A 10,584-nucleotide genomic window follows, 5' to 3' on the forward strand; every position below is an offset into this window, starting at 1 on the left:
CGGTGCTCCCTGCACAGAGAGCCCCACAGGCTGTCCTCAACCTGGATGAGCTCAGTAACTAAATTGAGTGGATTTTTCCCAATTTCCCCGACCTTTTTCCAAAGCGACCCTGCACCTGCTCCTTCCCATCCAGCATGACCTCTAGGGCTTTCTCTGTGATGCCCCAAAGACAGGCTGTTTCGACCTGTGCACACTTACACTGTCCTCCTCCTTGGCTCAACCCACCTTCCCCTCAACCATGTGCATCTGCATTACCCTCCAGAATTGACGTGATCCTCATCCCTGCTCCGCTTCTCACCCACTCAATTAGATCTCAAAGGCAGGGAAAACTTTTCTCCATATAAATCCCCAGACCTTTGCATCAAGCTGTGCACTCAGGTTATTCTCCATGGAGACTTGTAGAACGAGGAGTGGGATGTCACCACCAATCCAGGAACAAGAGGGGTGTTTGGACCAGAGCTCACTATGCACTGGCACAGGGATATGATGGGTGGTTTGATAAATTCCTCCAGTGAGTCAACTATTTCCAAATGAAAACACGGGAGATCTGAAAGATGCTTTGGCATCATAAAATAGGATGGAAAAATGTTGCGGGAATTTAGATATTATCCTATGTACCCTTCGCCCCCATTCTGCTCTAAGACCGTGCTTGAGATAATTGGCATTTCTATGTTGGGAATGTAGGGCATTGCCTGGCATCTCATTTGTTATCACCATGCCTGGACTTCTCTTTTTTTTTAAGCTATCAATCAAAGCAAACTCTTTGGTGAAGTTTCACACATACTTCAAAACTCTAATATCAGATGGTCCATATTGTTTTCGTAAGGAATAAATCACTTCCAGGCTGTAAGTGTGGTCAGCTTCTGCAGACCTGCCCGGATGCTCAGCAGGGCGTGCCTGGGGGGGCAGCAAGCGTGCTTGCACCTGCACTCCCCAGCGCGCCCACACCCAGAGCTGACATCAGTCTCTGCAAGATCAAGCTCTGTCTGTGACATCCCGCAAGTTCAGCTGTTACAGAGTCCTGGAGGGACTCCACTATCCTACCTCTTAGGGCTCTGACCCCATCTCTTGGTGACTCCTTCACCCTGCCCCCAGCTCCAGCCCCACGGCTGTCTTTGGAATCTGCCCCCAACCCTGGGGACTCTGCTGTTCCCTCAGTCTGCAAAGCTCTCCCCCTAGATCCCCAGAAGTTTAATTCCTTCACTGTTGTGGGATTTAGGTGTCAACATATGTATCTACTTCCCCCCATTTGACTCAGAGACTATTTTTGAGAAACTAGCCATGTCTTACTGGGGGTTATGGGACATTACATGGCATTGATTTGCTTTTCTCCTCCCCCTCCTCCCCTCTGCTCCTCTCCCCTCCCTCCTCCCCCTCCTCCTCCTCTTTCCCCTCCTTCTCTTCCTCCTTCTTCTCTAGCTGTTAATCAAAGCAAATTCCTTGGTTGCATTGTTTCCCCCAGAAACCTGTGTCCAAGTCCTAGGGACTAGGGAATGTGACTTAATTTGGATATAGGGTTTCTGCAGATGAGATCAAGTTAAGATGGGATCATTAGGGTGGCATGGATGCCACAGGACTGGGTCCTCATAAGAAGAGCAGAAGACATGCACACAGAGAAGACGGCCTTGTGAAGAGTCTCTCCCGGGTTCTGAGAGAGCCTGGCCCTGCCCACACCTTGATTTTCAACTTCTGGCCCCCAGAAGCCTGCGGGAACAAGTGGCTAAGGTGTTTTGGCGCCACAGTGCTGACAAACCAGTGCGCTCTCCGTGCTCAGGGCTGGTGCAGGTATCTTCTCAGACAGGTGTATGCTGCTCACCCTGCTGGGAGCCAAAGCGTCCCCTGCCCCCTGGAGCCCCACCTTCCTCTGCTGGCCGACCTCACCGCATGGGTTCCGCTCCATGTGCACCCCCATCCAGGCCCCATCCAGGGCTCCATCCAGGCCCTTGTCCAGGCTCCATCCAGACCCCCGTTCAGGCCCCATCCAGGACTCTGTCCAGGTCCCGTCCAGGCCCCCGTCCAGGCCCCCATCCAGATCCCGTCCAGGCCCCATCCAGAGCTCCGTCCAGGGCCACGTCCATGCCCCCTGCTCGGCGCAGCTTCTTTGTCTGCTGTGCTCACTGACACAATCCAGGGCCAAGAACGGGGCCCGGAGCACCGATGCCACTTGATACACGTTGTTTGGATGGAAAATTAATTATTTTTCCAAAGGTAAGACTGTATAAATTAGGAAAATCCACCCAATTTAGTTACTGAGCTCAACATGCCAGAACAAATTCTCACGGTATTCACAAACCAGCCTTGATGACAGTACTCCTCCCTGAAACAGGACCTTCTCCGTCTCATCAGCCTGCTCACGGTTGCTGGTCTGCACCCCCTCCTGGCACCCGTCTGCTGCTGGAACCCCTTCCCCTCTGCTTGCCATCCTCCCCCTTCCTCAGGGAGCCCCCTCCCCTGGTCCTGGGGTGCTCTGTCCTCACCTGACTCCTGCCCAGACACAGCCTTGACACCTGCCACCCGTGCCCCTGCCCCCCTGGCGCCAGCTGCTCTGTGCCCTCTAGCCCTGCCTCTTCTTCTAACAGCTACTTAGAAAGATTTTATCATCTCCTGGGGTAAGTGGTCTTCATCTGCTGTGGGGCCTCAAAACTGCTATCTTCCGGGTGCACTAAACCCCTGTGTTCAATTGGACGTGCCAACTCATGATGTCTCATGAGCTCCTGAGACTCAACTGGTGAGACCTTCAGTCTTACTATTCTGTTCCTGCCCTATGTGTGTGTGCGCATGTGTGTGCATGTGTGTAAAGGTGCATATGTACATGTAGGGGCCTTTATATGTGTGTGCATGTGTGCATGGAGTGTGTATGTGCACATGTTTGTGCATGTGTGCAGGCACGGGTGTGCATGTGTGTGTATGTGCATATGTGTGTGTGCAGGCACAGGTGTGCATGTGTGTGGTGTGCATATGCACATGTTCATGTACATACGGTATATGGTGTGGGGTGTGCATACATGTGGGGGGTGGGGGTGGTATGATGGGGTGAGTACACACATGTGTATGTGTATATGGTGTAGCATATGAGGGGGGCTGTGCACACTGAGTGCATGTGTGTGACGTACATGCATGTCTGTACGTGCAACTCTAGCTGGTTTTGAAGCCAGAGCCCGTGTCCTACCTGCCCCCCATCCACACTAATCCCTGAGCTGCCTCAGCTTATCTCAGGCCCCTCCTGGCAGGTGTGGCTGAGTCATAGAGAGCTGAGTGTCCCTCCCTTTGTTATAAGGAAAAGCTGGGGGAAATGGTAGATTAACGAATTCTCTTAAGCCATTCTTTTTTTTTTAAAGGTTTTATTTATTTATTCATGAGAGGCACACAGAGAGAGGCAGAGACACAGGCAGAGGGAGAAGCAGGCTCCATGCAGGGAGCCCAACATGGGACTCGATCCTAGGACCCCAGGATCATGCCCTGGGCTGAAGGCAGGCGTTCAACTGCTGAGCTACCCAGGCGACCCCTCTTACGTCATTCTTAAGAGAATTGAGATTGCAAGCACCCACCTAACCAAACCTTGGATGCTCTTCACCTGTGTTGTCTGGGTACGCCTACTCATTCCTCAAAACCCCACTGGGAATCTGCTCTGACACCAACAAAGATCACCATTCCTCCCCCGGCAGCACCACTTATGCTCCTTACACGGACTTCGGATGGCCAAGAAGCCCCATGTGTGTTGACTTTGAATATGAGGGTTCGTTTCCACAGACTCTGCAGCCGGGTAGACCTGGTTCCGTGCAGGATCTCGGCTTGCAGGCATTCTGGGAACGTACAGGATCCCTCTGTTTCAACCCAGGTTTCAGGCATGGAATGGAGTACAGTGGCTGCCACACCAGGGTGTTCTCAGGACTACCTGGGGCAGTGAGCATGAGGGGCTTGGCACAGGGCCTGGCCCAGAACCCGTGGCCACTTACAGCCATCGGAGGCCCTTGGCGCTCTGCATGCAGTCATGCTCAGTGCATTTTGAAGAACCCATCGATCCATTAGTGCTGTGGTCATTTGGCGAGGAAAGTCATATCTGTAGACAAGTGGCTAAAGGCTGGGGCTGTGAGTGGGTTCACGGCACCTCATTTCCCACCTTGACGTAGATTCTAAGGTGTATTCTTGGATGAGGTCTGTTGAGTTTTGTGCAGCATGGGCTTGGCCCTCATAACGTGCTTTCAGCCCAGTGACAGATGGTGCCACAGTTTTTCTATCCCGAGGGAAGCCATGCACACACCCATCTATAACTGGGCCACAGAGTCTGCTTCAACCTGCCTAACTTGGAAATTGGAATTAAAAAAACCAAGTTTTTCATAGAAAGAATTTTTTTTAAGAGCTCAGAAGCTTAAAAGGATTCTTTCAAATTGATGTCAATGGCATTTCCGTGAATTACAGCTGGGCCCGGAGCTTGAGCAGAGTCATGGCTGTTCAGAGTGTGTGGTTCCGCTGTGTGGACACAGGACTGATTAGGTCGTTAACTCTGGTCATGGGCTCTTTGACCTCTCCAGTGAATCAGGCACCAGTCCTGGGCAAACCCAGAGGTGAGCGGATGTCCTGGCTGGGGTCCAAGGGGGCCAGTGTCCATGGGGCTTCAGCCTTACTTCAGGGAGGACCCGCAGGTTCTTCAGACCTCCCACCAGACAGGAGAGGGATAAGAAGATTGAGTCTAGCCTTGTCGGTGCCACCCGGCGTCCTTGCATGGGGATGGACCCTCCCCAAACATGCTGTCTCCAGTGAGTAGAATCCTGGACTCAGAGTCTCCAGGTGGGGGAGCCTCAAGGTTGACCCTGTCTGATCTCAGTAAGCCCCCATGACCCAGAGTCTCTGAGGCCCCTGCCTGCCACTGCCTTGCCACAGTGCCTGGGGACCAACTTGAGGGGCTGCCGGGGCTGCGGCTACAACCCGAGTCACAGGTACATCTCGCTCATCTGTCCCCTGGCTCACCAGCAGGCCCTCACGAACCATGGCCTGGGCCTTCCATCTCCATTCAGGGGGCCCCACACCCCAGTGGGAGCGTCTCATCAATGTATTCTCAGTACTTCCTCTTCTTGCCCCACGTGGTATGTCTTTTTTTTTTTTTTTTTTTTATGATAGTCACACAGAGAGAATGAGAGAGAGAGAGAGAGGCAGAGACACAGGCAGAGGGAGAAGCAGGCTCCATGCACCAGGACCCCGACGTGGGATTCGATCCCGGGTCTCCAGGATCGCACCCTGGGCCAAAGGCAGGCGCCAAACTGCTGCGCCACCCAGGGATCCCAATTTCTTTTCAGTATTTGAAATAATTATAAATTCATAGGAAGTTGCAAAACACATGGAGGGAGTTCCCAGGAATCCTCACCCCGCCTCCTCTAATCGTTACACCTGACATAATTACAGCACAGTATCCCACCCAGGAAACTCACGTAGCCGCAAGTCACAGTTTCTTTAGAGTTCACCAGTCTTAGATACATGTGAGTGTGTGCATGTGTGTGTGCGTCTGTAGTTCTGTGCAATCCCCCCCAAGATATTCTTTATTCTTATGTTACCCCAGGCACCCTGCATCACACGTGGAGAAGGTGAGCAGGTGGCTCGTGTCCAGTTCCATGCAGTTTTATCCCATGTGTAGATTCATCCCTGCCGGCACAATGAGAGAGGGGCTCCATCCCCACATGGCTGCCTCACGCTAATCCTCTGTGGCCACACCTCCTTCCCCATCCCTCACTCCTGGCAACCATGAATCTGTTCTCTGTCTCTGCAACCTTCTCATTTATTTATTTGACAGAGAGGGAGAGAGAGAGAGAAAGAGAGAGTGAGAGCACACAAGCAGAGGGAGCAAGAGAGGGAGAAGCAGACTCCTCGCTGAGCAGGGAGCCTGATGTGGAGCTCGATCCCAGGACCCCGAGATCATGACCTGAGCCCAAGGCAGACGTTTCACCAACTTAGGTATCCAGGGGCCCATCTGTAATCTTCTTACATCGAGAATGCTATATCAATGAAATGATACCATAGTTGACCTTTCTAGATTGGCTTTTCCATTCAACATGATCTTCTTGAGATCCACCCACGCTGTGTGCATCAAAGAATTTGTTCCTTTTACTGCTACCTACAGTCCCTCACAGTAGATCAACCACTGTTTGTGCAACCATTCATCTGTTGAAAGGCTTTTGGATTGCTTGCTCTGTGGGGTTATTATGAATAATGCTGCCGTGAAGGTTTGTATGAACATAGATTTTATTTCCCTGAGCTAAATCTCCAAGAGAGTAATTGCTGGGTCACACGATAAACGCAGGTTTAGTTTTGGTTTTATTTTTTTGTTTTTAAGAAACCGCCAAACTGTTTTTGCAGAGTAGCCGTGGCATTTTGTATTCCCATCAGTAACGTATGAGTAGTTTCGTTTCTCCACATCCTTGCCAGCACTTGGTATTATTGCTATGTTTTATTTCAGCCATTCTGATGATATGGTGATGATATGTCCTTGTGGTGCAATTTGTATGTCCCTCGTGTTCATGACATTGGATTTCTTTTCATACACTTATTTGCCATCTGTGTATCCTCTTCAGTGAAATGTCTGTTCATGTTATTTACCCGCTTTCTAATTGTATTCTTTGGTTTTTTTGCTGTTGAATTTTGAGTTCTTTATATTTTATAGATACAAAGTATCAGTTGGATACATGGTTCACAAATATTTAATCCTAATCAATATTGTCTTTCCATCATCTTCAATCAGAATCTTTTGCCTAATGAAAGCTTTTACTATTAATGAGGTCCAATTATCAATTCATCTTTTATAAATTATACTCTTGGTTTCTACTCTAAAAGCTCTTGGTCTTCACCCTGAGAGTGCTGTAGATTCTCTTCTATGTTTTATTCTAAAAATTTTATGGCTTTACTCTCAGCCTTTAAATCCATGATCTGTCCATAGTTATCTTGTATGAATTATGTCAAGGTTGATTTTTCTCTAGAGATGTCCGGTTGCTCCAGAATCCTTTGTTCAAAAGGCAGTAACTCTCCTACCGGATTGCTTTTGTAGCTTTGGCCAAACTCGGTGGTCATCTTTGTGTGGGTCCATTTCTGGGTTCTGGGTTCTCTTCCATGGCCCTGCTCTTCTCTAGCACCACGCTGTTTTGATCACTATGGCTACACAATCAGTCTGAATATTGGGTAGATTCCTCCCATTTTAGTTCTCTTTCAAAAAACTATTTTAGCTATTCTGGGTCCTTTTCCTTTTCATATAAATTTTTAAGTAGGTTTGTTCATGTCTATAAAAAAAACCCTATAAAACCTTGTTTGGATTTTGGTAGGAACTGTGACAATCTGCACATCCATTTGGGAACTGACATCTTTATTATGTGAACTCTTCAGTGCACGAACGTGGCAAACTCTGCATCTCTTCCCACCGCCTTTGACTTTCCTTCTGTCAACATTTTGTGATGTTCAACATAGAGATGCCACATGTTTTGTTCCATTTATACCTAGAGACATATTTCCTTGGGAGCATTTGTAAGTGGTATTGTTTTTAATTTCCGTTTCCACATGATCTCTGTCCACCTATGTTGTTAATGTGGTTGGTCTGTTAGATCTCACATCCTGAGTCCTTGCTGAGCTCACTTGTAAGGTCTCAGAGCTTTATTGTAGATTCCTTGGGATCTCCTACATAGATGATCTTGTCTGTAAGTAGAGACTCTTTCCTTTCTTCCTTTTCTATCCATATGCCTTTTTCTTGCCTTATTGCTCTGGCATCAACATCTAGTACTGCCTTGAATGGCAAGGTCCTCCTTGCCTTCTTCCCAGCCTGAGGGGGAAATAATCATTTCTTTATCACTAGCCACAATATTAGCTGCATGAAACACAATGTTTCATGTAATATTTTGCACACTCTGGCAGTTTCCTATTACTTCTTTGACAAACCACCACAAATTTAGCAGCTTAAAACAGCACAGATGTACATTTTGATGGTCCTGGAGCCAGAAGTCCACAGCCAGGGTGTCTTCAGGGTGCATTCCCCCGGAGGCTTGGGGACCACACATGGCCAGGTGTCTGCAGTGACCTTGGGAAGGCATGAAAGTGTGTTACTTTTCAGCAGAGATACAGCAACTAATTTTTTTCTGAACAAATAAAATCGCATCTGCTCTGAAATATAACTAGTGGATTTATGGTCGTTTTGGCACAGAATATTTGAAATCAGGCCTTAGAAACATCCCAGTTGTAGGCTTTCTTCAGATATCCCCAACGAGCAAGTACTGGTTCTCGGAAATACCATCCCTGATTCATAGCTGGAAGGACTGAGGCAGGGACGAATAAGCAACTCTCTCTTCCTGAGCTCTAAGACGCCCTTACCTTTGCAAGCCATGCACTATGTTGCCAAATGTCAACAGTTTGTCTCCTTTACAAAGGAGTTTTGTGTCTCCCTCCTTTCCCTTCCCTCTTCCTCTTTGTCCTTTGAGCACCTGCCCAACAGGCTGTGCAGTATCTGTCCACTTTCTTGCTGTGCTGACTTCCGTCACTGGGTCTGCACCTTCTCTCACCCATTTTCAAGGGCTAATGCCTCGGAGGGAGCTGCTGGGGGCTGGACGGAGGAAATGGGTTTCATGGCTTTTCTAGGGTTAGTGCACATCCAGCTGCGTGATTAAGGCCTTCATGGGTGGATCTGGCTGAGGATGCTCTGAAGCTCCGTTTTGGGGGCAGCTCTTGCCTGGGTCATTGCAGAACAGTGGACTTGTTACCTGAGCCTTTCAGAAGGAAGCAGGAGCTGCCCCAAAGGTGGATCATGGACAGTTGGACTCTGAGGTCCCCCAGTGAGCTTGCCTAAGGAGAGAACTTTCTTGTAAAGAGAAAAGAAAACAACATTCCATTGTTGTTGTTTTTTACTTTGTCTCTCTCCTTTTTTAATGACAAACCAGTGTTTCTCATTAGGAGCTCTATGGGCGTTTCTGGCAGGACAATCCTTCATTTTGCAGAAATCCTTGGATTGCAGGATGTCAAGTATCCCTGGGGCCTCGAGCACCCCCAGTTTCTGTGAAAACTAAAAACGCCCCTCAGATGTTTCCAAACACCCCTGAAGGGAGCCAGACGGCTTCCTCCAGAAAACCTAATGCCGGGTTATTTTAAAGGCTTCATATTCACTGTTAGTGAGAACAGATTCTCTGGAGACACGGTTTTTCTAATAAGGGGGTAGGAAGGAAGATCGTAATTGGAATGCTGATTACCCTCAGCATTAACCCTTTCTAGGCCCGCGTGGTGGCCTCTGGAGGCTGAGTCTATAAACCATCCACTCAGGGCTGAGGAGCCCCCGAAGGGCACCAAGCAGCCAGAAATGATCGCAGGCTGCTTCGAAGCACACAATCCACATGCTTTTAGAGCCATACCCCACTCGTGAGGAGGTTTTCCTTCAGCATCCGGGAGGCTGGGGTGAGCTAGGAGGTGTTGCTGTGTGAGCCAGCGTGGCAAGGGACCAGCTTCACTTGCTTAGTCAGCGTCAGATCATTGTTTCACCACATGCTCTACTTTCGGGCACTGGGAGGGCATGTACACTTGTTTGGGGGAGGGGGTCGGGGGGTCCTGTCTCTGCGGATCAGCTTGGAGGTCAAGTTCCCGCACAGGCTGGGTCTGGCGCAGACGGCCAGGGGGCTCCTGCAGGGCAGCCCGGCTCTGGACACACCCCCCACCCCCCAAAGCAGACTCTGCTTATGCTGTTTGCATTAGCGGGACTTGCACATCTTTGTTTTTGTAACTCAGGGGCAGGCGGTGCGGGGACCGGCTGCAAGAGGGGTGGGGTGGACTGTGTGTGTCGGCCTGGGTTTGAACTACGTGGCTCCTTGGAGTCCCTCAGGGGCTTGCTGGCTGCTCAGGGCCCATTGGGGCGGGGAGCTCACAGGTGGGCCCAGGCCCAGGGCAGGAGGAAGATGAGAAGCAGCATGCTCGGCCTACCACGCCTCCTCCCCTCGGCAGCAAGGGCGCTCCTGCAGGTGGTTCTGAGGGCCACAGATGTGACGACAGCCGAGGGGCTGCCGGACACTCTGGGAGGTTCTCTGCGGGCCCGATGTTGCTCAGACTGCGGGTACCTGGGAACCCCAGTAGTTGGCACCCAAATCCCAGCCATGCAGAGGGGATCAGCCAGGGTAAGAGCGAGGCCGCACAGGGAGACGGATGGGTAGGGGGCTAGAGACCAGGTCTTTTCCCCCAGAGCCACCTGCTATTAGAAATAGGATGTGCAGGCACCTGGTGCAGGACGTCAGAGCCTGGCTGTCCCTGTCCCCAGACTGGCCGTTTCCTAAGCTCCCCTGCGTTCCGCGTTCTGACAGCAGGTAGCACAAAACCCCTGAGGGGCTGCACTTTCTATTTGGACTTAAACCTTCTCCCTCTGATTTCTTGAGCCAGCAGAATTTATTTCCGCTTTGGGGTCTGGCGAGGCTATTGTCAGCACGGCTGCTGTGCTCCTGGGCACCACTGCGTCCCAGCGCCCGGCGTGCGGTGCCACCTCCCATCCACTGATCAACCAGCTCTCATCATCGCTCAGTAAGATGTCCCTTGGGCCTGATGTGATTATCGCACAAGGGCCCCAGCGTGGAAGTCCCCGGGTCG

The sequence above is a fragment of the Canis aureus genome, chromosome 1 (genome assembly GCF_053574225.1).
Source record: "Canis aureus isolate CA01 chromosome 1, VMU_Caureus_v.1.0, whole genome shotgun sequence".
In the NCBI taxonomy this organism is placed as follows: domain Eukaryota; kingdom Metazoa; phylum Chordata; class Mammalia; order Carnivora; family Canidae; genus Canis; species Canis aureus.